Source organism: Lathamus discolor, chromosome 3, assembly GCF_037157495.1.
Source record: "Lathamus discolor isolate bLatDis1 chromosome 3, bLatDis1.hap1, whole genome shotgun sequence".
NCBI classification, from domain to species: Eukaryota; Metazoa; Chordata; class Aves; order Psittaciformes; family Psittacidae; genus Lathamus; species Lathamus discolor.
The window spans coordinates 135,514,278-135,532,134 of NC_088886.1; positions in this window are offsets into that span (position 1 = coordinate 135,514,278).

Genomic DNA, 17,857 nt, shown 5'->3' on the forward strand with positions numbered 1-17,857 from the left:
TTGCTGCCTTGAGTGAAGAAGGATTAAAGGCTCATAAACAACATATGCTATAGTTACACAAGCACGCACCATACACAGCTTGCACAATACACTCAATCTAAACCAAAACCAAGCAGAATCTACAGCTGTGCACTGAAGTGATCCTGTTGAAGGCATACTGAACCAGGGGCAACAGTTTCTGTATGAGCTATCTGTAACCTATTGTTTGTTGTATTAATAAACTGGTCTGTTTAGGCCATGCACTGGGCATCTTCTGTGAGTTAGCATCATATACTGCTCTTAATATTTTCACCTTGCAAACAATGAGTGCTTTATTCTCAGATTCCAAGTGAGCTTCATCAATTATTCGCCAGGCAGCCCACACTGATGTGATTTAAGTTCTTGCGTACATAGGACAAAATTAATAAAACAGATAGATGAACAGATTCTCTGGGGAAAAATGACTAACGGGTCAGATACTTAGGGCCTGTTTATGTACAGTAAGCATGACAGAACAGGGTTCAAGTAAACCGTCTTTCATACTTTTCAAAATAAACTTTTTGGATGTTTTAATTTCCTTGGGGAAATGAAATGTAGAGGGGAAAGCCTCCTCTACATTGTTTAATAAAAACCTTGCCATTTTAAGATTCATATTCACACAAGAAATTAAAATATTTTGGTTTCAGTGTCTTAAATCACAGATTACTGTTCAGAAGTTACTACATTTTTATCACCATTAGAAAACTGTTCATTTTCTTTTTACTTCTTTTATGCCTTGTGTCACACTCCCCCACCTCTCACCTGAAAAAGTGTTCTCACAGGATATACCTCTTTTGCCAGCTGCTTTCAATGTGATATGCGCAGAGTTCACAATGTTAATCATTTGCATTAAAAGTACAATCATTGGGTAGGGTGATATCTAAGTCTTACATTTCTACATAAGTGAAAAAAATGGCATACGAAATAGAACTGTGGTCACTTAAATGGGTAACTGCTGAATCATACTGAGAATTGTGCGCTCCAGATTATATATAAAGAGATCAGGGCTGTTTCAGCCATCCAAGTGACTGCTTGCATCATCTTATGTGCATTTGGAAACAGCGGTTTCTCTCTGCCATCAAACACACATTGAGGATTCAATCTGAGAAAAAGTTTTCTTCCAGTTCTTAGGCCGGGTGGAAATGAGTGGTTACGTGCCTTTTTTCCCCCTCAAAGTACCCACAGGACAGACTTTTACTGAACTACAGTATGTATTTTTAACAGCAAACTACCTTTGGAAGCCCCGTTTCATTTCTTTCACTAGGTGCTGGGCCATATTTGTCCAAACCCACAATTGTTGCAGATGGTAATTATTCTGGATAAACACAGACACCCAGGAAACTATGAATAAAATATACTAATCCAGCTTTCTGTAGCTACTAGGTACAATGAGCCAGAAAATACAGGAGCTTGTTATCTTGTTAGGGTCCTTTGTCCATGAATCCTCTTTATCAAATAAATATCGGGTACAGTTATATAAGCTCATATGACTCCCTATCCTGATCATCTGTATATCATTATCAAAGGGAACAGGATTATGTTACCTCACTTTAATACTAAAGCCCATGATGCTTATTTCACATAAATGCAACTTCACTGCCAGACACCTACTATCTTTGGGGGTTTATTTTTTCTCTATCTATAAATTCTTGTCTGTGGTTTTTTTCATTTACTATTGGATTCTGGCTTTTCTCTACTGTAGAATAAATAGTTTTCCTCTTAAATTGAGCTTTCCTAAAAAAAAAAAAAAAAATTACACAAAAAAAACGCAACAACACCCCCCCCCCCCAAAAAACAAAAAAAAAAACCAAAAAACAAAAAAAAAAAAGCCCAAACCTATGGCTTTCAAAAATATAACTTGTCTCTGTGCTATGTCAGTGAATCAGATTAAAACTTCAAAGCAATTAAGAAAAAGTAGTTAACCCTAACACACATAGCAAACATAATGATTGAGGATGTTTTTTTGGGGGGGAAAGGAAAAAAAAATCACTTCCCCTAAAAACAAAAAACGATAAAAGCATTTGGATTCATGTGCTCCAAAAATGTTGCTCTGACTTCATTCAGTTACAATGACTGCAGTAAAACTAATTTGTAGTTACAGAATGCTACTTTAGTCTTAGATGGCTGATAAGCCAAATGAAATAACTGCGTTTTCTGAAACATAAGTACTCTTATCAATACACAAATTAAACATTTGATAGTAATGATAATATAGAAGCTATTTCTGTCTTAATTTGATTTTTCCTGCAGAAATTCTAGTCAGAGAGTTAGTCAATGACAAGCAATAAACTGCAAGGAGAGAGGCGGAGGGGAAATTCCTTTATATGCATCATTGGCCTCATTCTGTCAACATATCACCCAGATAGCTGGATACACACAGAGATGCATTCTGGCAATGCTAGGAAGGGACCTGCATTTCCTGCTGTCTGTTTCAACTTATTAGTAATAGGATGATGCTTCTGGCACATCTAAAATAAATTAATATTCTATTAATTCAATTCAAAAAGGGGTCAGGAAGATACACTGCAGATTTCTTCAGTGCAAATTTGAGACCAATATCTTTTAAAAAGAGTACCAAAGTACCCCAATGTGTAATTGCCTAAAGATGAACCAAATGACAGAATATATTCCAACACTTTCCAACATGCCTTCAGTGCAGATTAAGACACCAGTTCATAAAATAAATATAAATATAGTATTTTCAATGCTAACAGTAACACAAAGAAATTATTCTAAATAGTTTTGGTTTACTTTAGAAAGAATTTTATCTGAACTGACAAAAGACTTTTATTATTGCTGATTTGAAGTTGTGTTCACTGATGAACATTGAGGTCTTTTTGAATATCAAAGAATGACCGTGCAGCAGTATTTTTTTAAAGTGGTAATAGGCTTGGCAGGAACAACTGACAAACTTTACATAATTGACTTAAGTGTAGTACTGACTGAAAATATTTGCAGGACTATATCTAAGTAACTTACACATAGTATAAAACAATGCCAAAAATAAGAGTAACAGAAAAGTCTGAATAAACATTTTAGCATTTACAGTACCTTATTGATAGGAAGATAAAATAAACAAATAGGAGACTAGATCTATAGCTTTTGACCAGAAACACACTCCTACTTGTAAGACATAACACTTGAGCTAAGGCTGCGGATCCAGACCATTGATTTGATTGTGCTGTATTCTGATATTTTGTTCACAATAGCTGTGTCTTCAATAGGACCTCAGATACAGTTATATCCTACTCAAGATGAGAAAACCTGTCAGGATTTCACTGGATGTGAAGATGAATTTGGATCATCTTGTAGTCATGACAGGCAGCTGAAATATAAGTAGACCAATGAAGATACCTTTAGCAAAAAAGTCTGAGCACATTTAGTAGCTTGCCCTTTGTACATTTTACAAGTGAAAACCATAAAAATCTTATTTGAAGTGTTTAGTATCTTATGATTTAAAATAAACAAACATAATAGCCCCTCAAAGATTCCCAGAAACACTGGGCAGTAAGCTGAAAACCTGTAATAATTTCTCATCAGCAATGTTCAAGGCAAAGAGTGCTTACTCTTTAATAAGGTTAGAAAATGTCCAGTCTTTCTTGCTTAGTCTGCTACTTTAAATCATAACTACTAAGAGTGGAGTAACTACAACTAAAAGCATTGTTGCACAAAGCTTTCCAGTCATAGTTGGAAAGCATGATTTTAAATACACTATAAATTTGTGACACGTTTTAGCTCTGGAGGAAAAGTACTCCAGAGGAAAAGACTGTACACACTCAGCTCATTCCATTTCAGAAAGCCCTCAGGCCCAAAATCTCTCTCTCCTAACCGTCAAGATTGAAGTAGAGTACAGGGCATCAGAAGCTCAAAAATGCACTTGGGATGCAATCCTCTTGGGACATTAAATATTAACATGAAAAATCTTAAACCTTGGGCTACCAGGCAGCTGATACAGATAGCAAAACATTGTGAAGAGTCACGCTCCTTTCTGCTAATCTCTCCTTGCAACAAGAACACACAACTACTTAGTGAATCAGCTGCAGGCAACAGATCATTTATGCAAGTTGCCCAATATACTGCATGTATTTCTTTAATCTGTCTGCCATTTCACAAAGATACGCATCAGGATTATCATCAGGGGATTCAAACAGAGCTTGATCTCATTTTCCTCGCAATAAAGTTAACAGTCCCTTCAGGTCCTTGAATTACAGCCTCTGGTCAATAACAGCATGTAGACTGCGCAACCTGCTGCCCTGCAGGAATGGTACCTCATCACAATTCAAAAGGCCTAGGGAAATAACACTTTCTTCAGACCTCCTGCCTGAACCAATCATGATAAGTTAAAACTGCAGGGAGTCTGTCTTGGCTAATCTCACCTTTATCACGTAATTCAATCATATAAATGGAAAACAGTTGCATGTCTTCCTTGGTTGCAACTGGATATAGATTACACTAATGATAACTCAGGCCATCTTGCCCTCAAACTCCTGATAAGACAGATTGCCCTTTACACATAAGTATAGGAACCAAACCAGGCCCTTGTGAGACACAATGCTAGGCAAAAATAAGCAAAAAATTAGCTAGGTTCAAAAGTATGCTGACACCATCTGCTATCCCAGGTGGCTTAAAAAAATAAGCCAGTCCCAAAGAAATGCAAGAACTAAAAGAAAAATCACCAATTACTTTATACTCTTCAGTTTGATTTTACTCCCATATTTAAGCTTTCAGGGTGTTCTAGCTTCATATATCCACACTTTTCTTTCTCTACAACCAGAAAAGATGGGCATTTCTTTAATTGAAGAAAAAAAAAAGAAAAAAAAATGGCAAGATACTTACACTAATATATTTAACATATTCACATATTTACAATAGCTGAAACTTTGGGGAAAAAAAGGACAAAGACCTGGAATTGCCTTGATGCTTGAACTTCAAATGTGGGAGCTGGTGAAGTTGAAGGAAGATTCATCACACGCTTCCTTTCTAGATGATTAGCTGGAGAACTATCTAGATCTGCAGTATCAGAGAGGAGATGATGCAAAAAGGTGATAAGGTAAACTGTTATGAATCATAGGGGCCAATCTCTACTCATCAGATCCTCATTTAATTTTACGCTAAATGGCACCATTCAAAGCCAGATTCTTCTGCTAATTTAATATGAATTTGACTCATGGTAAGAACTTGTAACATTTAGACCAAACTCTATGAACACCCACTTTTTTTAACCTAAGGTTTTTTGTTTTTTTTTTGTTGATAATAATCAGTGATATATATTCTTAATGAAACATGCTCGTTTTGAAAAAGATTTCTGCAACATGCTTTAAACAGAAATGCCAAATTTGCAATCTTTACCCCATAGTGTTCTTTAGATTACTTGGATTATCCACATTTCATGTGGACTTTGCTGTTAGTCATGAATCTTTCCTATATGCTTACACAGGAAAGAAGTTAGATTTTAGCTTTATTCATGGTCCAATACTATCAGGCATTCTGCCTATGAGAATGAAGTATAAATTACATAATTTAATAAATGTCTGATTTGAGAGCCAGCACAGTTTTCTTGATGAATGATACCTAGAAGTTATAAAGTCTGTTATGGAGAGGAATGACACTGAGTTTGCATTTATAAACATATTAACAAAAGGAAGATTAATTTTTTCAAAGTGCTGGGAAACAACATTTTTCTGATACTCTTTTTGTTTATGCTCAACCAAATACCTGTGCTCTGGTACTTCATAAAAAAAATTACAGTGTGAAATCTTCTTGCAGTTTTGGAAGCCAGCAGTGTGTGCTGGTAGATCCTAATCTCTCCTTCATCCAATTGATGTCTATTTCAGTTTATCCATACTTAAATCACTGTGACCAAATAACTGAAGAGAAACTGATTTGTTTCAAAGCTTTTTGTAAAGAGGAAGGAGCAGTTTCCTCTTTAAAGCTCCAGGCTTACCAGCCAGCTGTTAATTTACTATGACTTCCTTCAGTAGTAGTTAAATTGATGCATGTTTAACCAGGGAAAATATTGTAAAAAGGAAGGGCAAGTGCTGTTGGGACAATTTCTTTACATAATTCTATAGAATTTTCAATAAAAATAAAAAGCAACAGTCCTTTGTAGACAATGCCTCTATTGATGTGAATCAGTTACCATCCTTTAAGCATTCTGCACCAATCAATACATAGTCACAGACACTGTAAGCAGCATCCTGAACCGTGCAGACAGAACACAGCCATACTGTTCCTATACCTCTGTTGTGAGTAAAACATCCCTGGGGACAGGTGCCCTGTTCTGTGTAATGGTATATCCATGCTTGTTTATAAGTCTGGTCTACTGATAAAGCTTGACAAATAAAAATGGAACAGAAAATACATTCTCTTCCAAATTTCTTAAAATCAATAGATCCATATCTTTCAATAAATGGGAGAGAATGAGAGAAATCAAACTACTGGAAATATCTGAGAAGGGAGAGAGAAAAAGACATGCATTTATTTGCTCCAAAAGCGGACATTCAACAGCAGCTGTACTGAGAGAAATTTCAAACTCCACAGTAGAAGTCAACATTAAAAGCATTGCAGTAATACATGAGACATAAAACAGTGCCTATATTTCATAGAATCATAGAATAGTTAGGGTTGGAAAGGACCTCAAGATCAAACTTAGAATTTATTATTTTAAGACGCAAATTCACTTAGATGCTGGGGAAGGGATCAACAAATGCTAAATAGATCTTTAAAAGAGAAAAGAAATAAAGGGCTGAGCAGTAAAAAAAAAAAATGAAAACATTAGATAGATAAAATTAAGTAGTATACATTTCTCATGTATTTTATGTAAATTTATTATTTCAGTGTGTTGAATCTCATCTAGTATCTTGTTATTTTTAGATACATCAGATTATTTTTCCCCTTAAGATGAATCCATGTTGTTTGAATATTCACTGTAATGTAAATAGAATACTGGTGGGTTTAGAAATTCTGTACTATAAGAATTAACTCTAAAGCTTACATAGTATGCTTCTAATGCTAAAAAATTACAATGTGAACATTAACAATCAGGTGTGTTGAATCAGATGCTGAGCCAATAATTAGAATCATAGAATAGTTAGGGTTGGAAAGGACCTCAGGATCATCTAGTTCCAACCCCCCTGCCATAGGCAGGGACACCTCACACTAAACCATCTCACCCAAGGCTTCATCCAACCTGACCTTGAACACTGCCAGGGATGGAGCACTCACAACTTCCCTGGGCAACCGATTCCAGTGCCTCACCACCCTAACAAGAAAGAATTTCCTCCTTATATCCAATCTAAACTTCCCCTGTTTAAGTTTTAACCCATTACCCCTTGTCCTATCACTGCAGTCGCTAGTGAAGAATCCCTCTCCAGCATCTTTATAAGCCCCCTTCATATACTGGAAGGCTGCTAGAGGTCTCCACGCAGCCTTCTCTTCTCCAGGCTGAACAGCCCCAACTTCTTCAACCTATCTTCATACCAGAGGTGCTCCAGTCCCCTGATCATCCTCGTGGCCCTCGTCTGGACTTGTTCCAGCAGTTCCATGTCCTTTTTATGTTGAGGACACCAGAACTGCACACAGTACTCCAGGTGAGGTCTCACAAGAGCAGAGTAGAGGGGAAGGATCACCTCTTTCGACCTGCTGGTCATGCTCTGGGTATCAGGATACGGTTGGCTTTCTGGGCTGCAAGCGTACACTGCCGGCTCATGTTCATTTTCTCATCGACCAGCACCCCCAAGTCCTTCTCCGCAGGGCCGCTCTGAATCTCTTCTTTGCCCAATCTGTAGCTGTGCCTGGGATTGCTCCAACCCAGGTGTAGGACCTTGCACTTGTCATGGTTGAACTTCATAAGGTTGGCATCAGCACACCTTACAAGCGTGTCAAGGACCCTCTGGATGGCATCCCTTCCCTGCAGCACATCAACCAGACCACACAGCTTGGTGTCATCGGCAAACTTGCTGAGGGCGCACTCAATCCCACTGTCCATGTCAGCGACGAAGATGTTAAACAAGACCGGTCCCAACACCGATCCCTGAGGGACACCACTCGTTACCGGTCTCCAGCCAGACATCGAGCCATTGACCACAACTCTTTGTGTGCGGCCATCCAGCCAGTTCTTTATCCACCAAGTGGTCCATCCGTCAAATTGATATCTCTCCAATTTAGAGACAAGGATGTTGTGTGGGACAGTGTCAAACGCTTTGCATAAGTCCAGGTAGATGACATCAACTGCTTTACCCCTGTCCATCAGCTCCGTAGCCCCATCATAGAAGGCCACCAAATTGGTCAGGCAGGATTTCCCCTTAGTGAAGCCATGCTGGCTGTCACCAGGCACCTTGTTGTTCTTCATGTGCCTTAGCATGCCTTCCAGGAAAATGTGCTCCAAGATTTTGCCAGGCACAGAGGTGAGACTGACTGGTCTGTAATTCCCCAGGTCTTCCATTTTCCCCTTCTTGAAAATGGGGGCTATATTTCCCTTTTTCCAGTCATCAGGAACTTCACCTGACTGCCATGATTTTTCAAATATGATGGCCAGTGGCTTAGCAACTTCATTCGCCAGCTCCTTCAGGACCCGCGGATGGATTCCATCAGGTTCCACAGACTTGTGTGCGTTCAGATTTTTAAGATGGTCTCGAACCAGATCCTCTCCTACAGTGGGCCCAAGGTCTTCATTCTCACAGTCCCTGCATCTACCTTCTAAGACCTGGGTGGTGCAGTCAGAGCCTTTGCCAGTGAAGACCGAGGCAAAGAAGTCATTCAGAACCTCAGCCTTCTCCAAATCCTGTGTAGCCCGTTCTCCCGAAAGCTTCCTCAGGGGGCCTATTTTGTCCCTAGTCTGTTTTTTGTTTGCTACATACCTGTAGAATCCCTTCCTGTTATCCTTAACCTCCCTGGCTAGGTTTAATTCTAACTGGGCCTTAGCCTTCCTAACCTGGTCCGTAGCTTCCTGGACACCATCCCTGTACTCTACCCAGGCTGCCTGTCCTTGCTTCCATTTTTTGTAAGCCTCTTTTTTCCTTTGAATTTTCCTCAGCAGCTCCTTATCTACCCAAGGAGGTCTCCTGGCCCTTCTGCCGCACTTCCTTCTAGTTGGGATGCAGCACTCCTGAGCTTGTAGTAGGTGATCCTTGAATATAAACCAACAGTCTTGGGCCCCCCTGCCCTCCAGGGCTATATCCCATGGAACCTTACTAAGCAGGCTCCTGAAGAGGCCAAAGTCTGCTCTTTTGAAGTCCAGGGCAGTGAGCTTGCTGCACGCTCTTCTCACTGTCCTGGGCATCTCAAATTCAACCATCTCGTGATCGCTGCATCCAAGGCTGCCCTGGAGCACCACATTCTCAACAAGCCCTTCCCTGTTGGTGAGCACAAGGTCAAGCATGGCACCTCTCCTTGTCGGCTCTTCTATTACTTGTAGAAGGACTTTGTCTTCCACACAATCAAGGAACCTCCTGGATTGCTTGTGCCGTGCAGTGCCATCGTTCCAACACGTCAGGGTGGTTGAACTCCCCCATGAGAACAAGGGCCTGCGAGCGTGAGGCTTTTCCTATCTGTCTGTAGAGTTCTTCACCCACAGGTTCTCCTTGATCAGGCGGCCTGTGACAGATCCCCACAGTAATGTCTCCCACGGCTGTTTTCCCTTTCACCCTGACCCACAAACTCTCTGTAAACTGCTCACCTGTCCCCAGACAGAGTTCCATACTCTCCAGCCTATCCCTAACATAAAGGGCAACTCCCTCTCCCCACCTGCCGGGCCTGTCTTTTCTAAAGAGCCTGTAACCTTCCATTCCAACACTCCAGTCATAGGAGCCATCCCACCACGTTTCTGTGATGCCTATTATATCATACCCCTGTAGATGTGCACACATCTCTAATTCCTCTTGTTTGTTCCCCATGCTACGGGCGTTTGTATAGAGGCATCTGAGCCGAGCACCAATTGAAGCCGACTCGGGCAGAGCAGCCGGAATGTATGTACATTGTTCCGAGCATTTATTATAGGTTCTGGCAACTGATTGGGTGTGTTGGGATGGAATGATGCCCCCCTCCCCCAACACATCTAGTTTAAAGCCTCCTTGGCCAGTCTGGCAAGCCTCCTACCAAAACTGTTCTTCCCCTTCTTTACCAGACCAGCTCCACCAGCCCCTACTAACTTCAGTCCAGGTTCAAGACACCCAAACCCCTGACTATGACACCACCCTTTTAACCATTTATTAACCTGGCCAATCCTCCTAGCTTTTTCTTGGTCCTCCCCTATGTCCTGGAGAATTGATGAAAAGACTATCTGAGCACCGGAGCCCCTAACCACCTCTCCCAGGGCTCTGTAGTCCTTCTTTATGATCCCCAGTCTACTACCATCTATAACCCTAGCACCCACATGGATCACCAGGAGCGGGTAATAGTCTGTGGAACTTACTAGAGCAGGCAGCCTCTCTGTAACATCCCTGATCCGTGCCCCTGGTAGGCAGCATGCCTCCCTCGAGACGGGGTCAGGCCGATAGACGAGTGCTTCCGTCCCTTTCAAAGCAGAGTCCCCTATTACTACAACCCACTGCTTTTTCTTTGTAGCGCCAGGGGAGATCTTTACTCGTGCATAATCCGGCTGTTTGTGGTGCAAGTGTGTTTCCTCGTTAGCCTCCTGCAGGACAGCAAAGCGGTTCTGCGTGGGGACAACAGATTTAGGAGGAAGCCCCTTGCCTTTAGTTGTCCTTTTCCTCCTTCTTTTGTTATTTTTCTTTGTCACTAATTCCCAGCTTCCCAGGTTGGTGGCCTCCTTCTTTCCTTCATGAGCTGGAGGGGAAGCTTGAGGCCCCTGCACAGTTTGGGGCTGGAGCAAGCAGCCCTGCTTCCTCTCAGCTACCCTGACATCTTTTCAGACAAACTAAAGCCATGTTGGTTGTCCTTGGATCATCATGCATCTTAGCTGTATAAATTTCACCTACTTAATTAGAATGACCAGCATTCTGAGCTGACAGCTACAATTGCTTTTCTTTACTGCCACGGCAATAGTTTCCGTTTTTTCCTACAAGTAGTTGCTTGTGTCTCTGGTGGGAAAGCAAACCAGAAAAATACAGCACTTCAGAACTAACTTTCCTTAAAGAAGTCCTACCTGTTCCCTTTTGACTAAAGCTAAGTTTTAATCACAAATATCTGATTTGTTCAAGTATTTTTGCGTCTGTCTCTGTATTTACTCCTGTATTTACTCCTCAGTATCAAACAGGCATGTAGGATCTTCTGGGGGGCTGAAAAGCACCTGGCTAAATACAGGTGGGTTTTTTTGTTTGGTTTTTTTGGTTGTTTGGTTTTTTGTCGGGTTTTGGGGGGGGGGTTTGTTGTGTTTTTTTTTTTTGTGTGTGTGTGTTCATACAGGAGTGCAGTGCATTGTTCTAAATAAGTATTTTAAAATTTGTTATTTCTATACAAGTATAAGGAGAACTGGTACAGAATGTAGGCTTAATATATTTTTCAGATGTGTCTATTTAAAATGCAAATATGTGTATATGTGAATATCAGGGTCTATGCCTATAAAAAGCCTCTTCAAACGTTCAAACTCCTAATTATTTTTTCAAAGGATTCCTGGGGATTCTTTGACTCAGATCACCTTTCAATTTTTAATTTATTTTATTAAAATCTCAATAAATCATCATATTGCCAACTTTTCTATCTGGAATTCATTAACATATCAGAAGATAATTTATCAGTCTCATCTCATATATTGCTTCTCATACATCAATTTGTCATTTCTCTGCTTTCATTCTGCTTTATATGAACTAAGAAAATCTTGTTTCAAATTTCTATTAATCCAGAACATCCATATTTTAACTATTTAAAGTCATCTAAAAGCTTAAATTAGCCAACTTTACATATGCCAGATTTTTTTTTAATTTTTTTGCTTGGTACGTGAAAAATATTCTGAACTACTGAATTATAGAAAATATTAGGTTTAAGTTTCATCAATGCTGACAAAATCTTGCAATAACAGTTAAGAAACATTTAGCTCTAACAGTATTAACAATTTTGATATAGCAAGACTTGTGTTTTCTGTGCAATCTTAGACAAGTCACCTAAGCCTTCCTGAATCCCAGAGCTTTTCTGCAGGACATTAGTCAGAAGAATGCAGTAGTGCACTAAGTAAACACTCTCCTTCCAACGTACTTAAGGAACTGTAGAACAACTGCAGGTTACGCCCACTTAGAAAATGCAGTGTTCCTATTTCATGGAAGTGTAGTGAAGGTGAATCATTCAAGATTATAAGGCACTTGGGCACACACAAAACCTAAAGTAGACAGATAAGTAACCATGCATGTGTGAACCAATATGATCAAAGTGATACTAAAAATGCTTTTGGTAGCTGGCCATCTGCATCCACTAAAAGCCAGGTTCTCATCTGCACTTACATTCGGGCGAAATATGTAGTATTGCATCTACACCTTTACCTAGTTTCCGCTGATGGCTACAGTGACAGAAAACTACTGCATAAATGAGATCAATCTTAGGACATTGGATATTTTCTGCAGGAACAGAGGTATATTTTACAGAATTCAGTTACTGTATGCAGACTGTCATTCGGTAGTTAAGAACTCCAAGTGGATTAACAGCAACTGGAAAGTCACTAGGACTTTGTCAGTTAAATGTATTATTGTATGAATTCTGAAAAACACAAACAAGCCAGCTCTTGTGCGCAGTGGTTTTAGCAGATCCAAAGTAGTCCCATTTTAAAACTTTGTAATATAAACAGAGGACTGCTTCCATCAATATCTGATGAAACCCATCATCAAGGATAATGGGTTATCAAGGATAATCATAAGCTGTATGATTTTGTAACACTTTTTCAGGAGTGAATGTAGAAGAATCTATGTAATGGAGGCATGAAGTAGAAGCAGAAGAGGCTGTAGGTAATCTTTCTTGACATTCTGCAAGACTGCAACTATAAATGACAGTTGTGAACAAGTGTGAGCAGTGAACAAGTGTGAGCGATTAACAATAGGAGATTCGTCTTACCTGACCGTAGATGCTTACATTGCAGCTACCTGCATGTAACTGTTGTCTAGATTGGTTCAGTAAGAAGTAATATGCAGCAGGTGGAACATGGTTCATCTAGCCTGTTTTAGACATCTATGCAAGATAATACAAATTATGCCCTAAAAGTACCCATTTCCATCCTCTGAAATCTGCAAAAGAATTAACATTTGCAGGTATTTACACTAGCAGTGTTCAAGTAAGATGAATATTACAGAAATTGCTGTCAATGAGAAGAGCAAGTGAAAAGTGTTTAAACCTGGAAGAAAACAACCACATTCACTCCCACCCTGGCAACCAAAAAAGTTGTCGTGGCCATAAATATTTGTGGGAGTTCAAGTAGAGGTATTCTTTATAATTCATATACCGACAATTTTTTTATGCACCATTGTGGGTAAAAAGTCCTTTTTTTTTTAACGTGTATCTGCTTTATTCAGTACTGTTCTAGAAACTCAAAGGAAAATTTTTTTGCTAATTGCTATTAACAAACCCTTAAAAGGCAGCTACAAACAGCCCCTGACTGGCATCCTGAAACAGCAAATGCCAATGAATGATTATACTCCGGGGAGGGGGGGGAAAGAAAAAAATTCCCTTTGTCCTTTAATTTCACTTTATCTCCTTACTTCATACTTTGAGATAGAGCTAAAAAGAAGACAGTAGTCATTTCTTACTAATCTTTTCACCTCAATCAAATCCCTATTATTCACCTTGTTCAAAATGAATTATCGTGGTTCTTTTGACTCTCTTTGTTCCTGTAGAAGTACTACTATACCTTTAATCACTTTCTTAACACCTATCTGAACTCTTTCAGCTTTATCTTTCTTAGGCAGCTGTCAGAGAAGGCACTGGGATCACAAATATGTACAGAAATACAAGTAACAGTTTCTCACATACAGTTTGCCAGATTACCAGTGAGCCTGTGTACTTGCTTGTTCACTCCTTGAACTTAAAAAACATGCTCTTGTATCAGTTTTTAGACTGTGAATGATCTAAATTACACAATAATGAGGTAGAATTTGTGAAAGTTTCAAATAACAACATAAACTTGTAATCTCTCATTAATATCGTGTAGTCATGAAAAAGTGGCAGTCTGCCAAAGCAAGTATTTTACAACTCCAGGGGAGTACTGTGGGAATATATTGCAAATTCTATGATAGAAAATACAGGCCTAAGAGTCACAAAACTGAGAAGATGAATAAAGAGCAGAATGAGTTAAGAGAAAAGAACAAGTAATAGAAAAAAAGAGATAATCAATTGATCTAGGGACTCTGCCTAGATGGAAGGAGGAAGAGTGGTAGCGGAAAGATACTTTAAGAAATCATATTTTACTCTGACAAAAGTGTAAAGGTGTCATGGAAAATTAATTGTCATAAAGCCCATAAAAATATTTTTTCTGGATCCTAGAGACAGACATTCTTTCCACCCTCACGCCTTCCCGCGAAAGAAACACACAATGATTAAATGAGACCTTTTACTACTTTTTATCAGGTTAGATGCCACAGAGAAAACATTAAAGAACAATTTTCTCTGGACAAAAATGTAACTGTCTGTTTTATTGTTGGTCAGAGAAAAAAGACAGAGGTGGCTTAACACAGCTGAATGATCTTGGAAGCAAAACCATTGCTCAGACTCTTGAAATGTTTCCTATGCCTCTTTCATATAGCATTGTTAGAGTGTTTGGAACAAATTAATGCCACTGTTGATATCAACCTAATCCCATGAGGGATAAGTGAGAGTCACATTGTCTTGAAAAATTTGCAGCTATTTCAAGTCAGATTATAAAGAAGAGACTAAGAATTCTTTCAGAAAGATTCTTAAGCAGATTCTGCATGACTGCAGGGGGCAAGGCAGGGAAGCAAAGGTTTGCAGGGAAGTGAAAAAAACTTTAGGAATATAGATGAGCCAAGTTCACTGAAACAATAACACTCTTTGAATCAAGGAGTTGTAAATGTTTTTTAGACAAATTTTGTAGCACCAGGATGACATCAAGTGGCTACTCAAGCCAATTACTCCACACTTGTTGGAAACAGTCATTATGATATCTCCCTAATAAGCTATTCCTACTGTGTAAACATAATTGTGTTACCAACAACTGCCTCTATTTTAAATTCAATTTTTGCATGTCTTGATTTCAAGTCCTCTGTGCTTTCCTTAAGCTTCCTTTCATAAATAATAAACCTAGAAACCTTCTAACTCAAGAAATAAATCTCTCTTTCTCTAATACCTTTCAATTCAGGAAACAAGAAATATAGATTTTTTTGGATTTAGCAGGTTTGTTAGACCTAATTGGAATAGCTAGGCTTAGCTAGTCAGACTTTAACTAAAAGGAAAGAAATTAATTAAATACCTTGAAATATCTTCTTGATGTGTAAGGCATATTATTAATAGTTGAAAGAAATTTCACAGCTTAAGACAGCGAGAACAATCACTGCAACAATACTCACATTGACATGGTAGACTCCCCATTGCTGGAGGTTTTCATGATGGGGTTTGAGAGAGTGATAAATAATCTCATCCAGGCTCCCTTTGCCATGAAAGGCTGGGCCAGATGATCTTTCAAGGTGCCTCCCAACCCAGGCTATTCTATGGTTCTGTATTCTAAACAAACAAGAGCTCTAGCTTCTGGCAAGCTTGTATTAAGGCTATAAAAATACTATAAGCCATTTAGTTAATGGATAAACATTTCAAGCACCTTTTTACTTTATTAATGGTACAATTCACTATTGTTTGCATTCCTCAAAATCTTATTCCAATAAATGTCCATCTTCAAACATGGCAGTAAGGATTACAGTCCAAAACTGAGTGTGCAGACAACCAAGTATCTAAGAGTATTTATAAGACAATCTCTTTCCAACATGAAGAATGTGATCTTTAAAGTTTCCACATTTCCTTCCTCGGTGTTGCACAGAATTTAAGTCCTCACAAAGAAAAAAGGAAAGTCACAAATAGCAGAAGTAATGGAACCTTCCTATGAATTTGTATCCTTTGATCCCACTATCAAGCTTTACAGACCACAAGAACCTCACCCTTTTTCCAAAGACCCAGGTGTATTTTGCCCGCTTTTTCTTCAGTGGGACACTATTTTGAATAAATTTCCTGCTTCTGAGTGCCAGTTTCCACGGATTTTATAGGAACTTAAGTAAATTCCAAATTTCCTTGAAAGTAGCTATAATTTCAAATGTTATTACGAGTACAATGACTAGATGAAGAAAGAGAGCATTGCCAAGTAAGCCTTGTTTCCTCAAGCTGTTAGTTAATAAAAAATAAAAAATAAAAAGCCACACAAAACTGCCACAAACCACCAAATAAAAAAACCCACCAAATTCCAGCCCCCCCTCACTATTGCCCTAAACAGATATCAATTTTCAAGACATCTGTTTCCATTCTTTCTCTTGCTTTCCCAGCCTCCTCTATGAGCTTAATGAAAGCTAAAACTCTTCTACATTCCTTTTATTCTTTTCTTTTCCCCAGTCTAAATGCACTTCAAAAGATTACCCTCTCTAAAAATGCCTTGCAAAATATACCTACAGGAGTTTTGTCCAAACCTAGTCTTGCCAGCAGTTTCTACTCTGCTTGCATGTCAACTAATATTTTCGTTCAAGTACTCAAATGACACCAAGCTGTCGAGTTCTGCCAAGAGTTCCTCTATGTTATGTGGTCATGTTTTTTATTAAAACACTCCGACTCTCAGATGCTTTTATCTGGTATGAAGCCCACAGTAAGCAAATATGTGCTAATTCCTGGAAAAGTAGGCCTTAAGGAAGCTACTCATCTAGAAGAACTAGGATGCCCTTCAGAGTCTGATAATGACCCAGATGCCCTCAGGGACTTTTCTAAAAAGACAGTCACCTTGTCTTGTTTAAGCTTTGGGGTTTCAGAGCTGAACTTGATAAGGAATGACAGCTCTTAGCCATGGCAGACTCTAGAACTAACAAACTTCTTTAGATGACAGACAGAAAACCAGCTGCATGTAATCTGATTTTATGGTATTTGGCATAATACACATTTTTTAAAGTATTTGTCTTTCAATTACACTTTCTTTTTTTTCCTCTCCAATAATTTATTCATATTGAAAGTAGTTTGGGAACAGTATAAAAAAGAATGTTCATTACTTCATTGCTTTTCTCTTGGCCTTTCACTTTTAGGACAAATGAGAGAGTGAACTGTTGCTTTGAAAGTATATTTGATTGTCATGATGCACAGATAAGAATCATGATCCTACTTCAGTCATAGACTGGAAATAAAGAATACAGAACAGAACGTAGAACAGTGACAGAGAACAGGAACATGAGGCACTCATCTAAAGCACTTTAATCAGATTACTTCAGTAGTATTTGATAAATAGCTATAAACAGTCACACCACAAAACCTAAAAAATAAACAGGACATCTTAAGAAAGGGTAGATAGAATCAGTCAGAAAACCTGTTCTTATTGTTGTCAGGTGCATGTTCCATAATTCATTTTTCAAAGTTTTCAGGGTTTTTTTCTCTAAATTAAGGCTAATAGTGTGTGAGTGTCAGAGTGAGAGAACATGAACAAGGGTAAAAAAAGAGCAAGCACTTTCATGCACCAAAACTGTTGAAAATAATTTCCCACAGGCTTGAGCTATGATGATAGAAACAAACTCACAACAAAAAACTGTGGCTATTTAAGAATCTCTTTTGGGGTTCCTTTTTAACAATAATTCAGCATGGTTGCCAATACTGAAATCATTGGGAAATTCAAACTTTTCTATATACAAGAGCAAAGGAACAAAGGAATTGTAATGCAGCATTCAGCATAAAGATAGAGACAGATGCTTTCTTTCCAAATTCCAAGAGAATT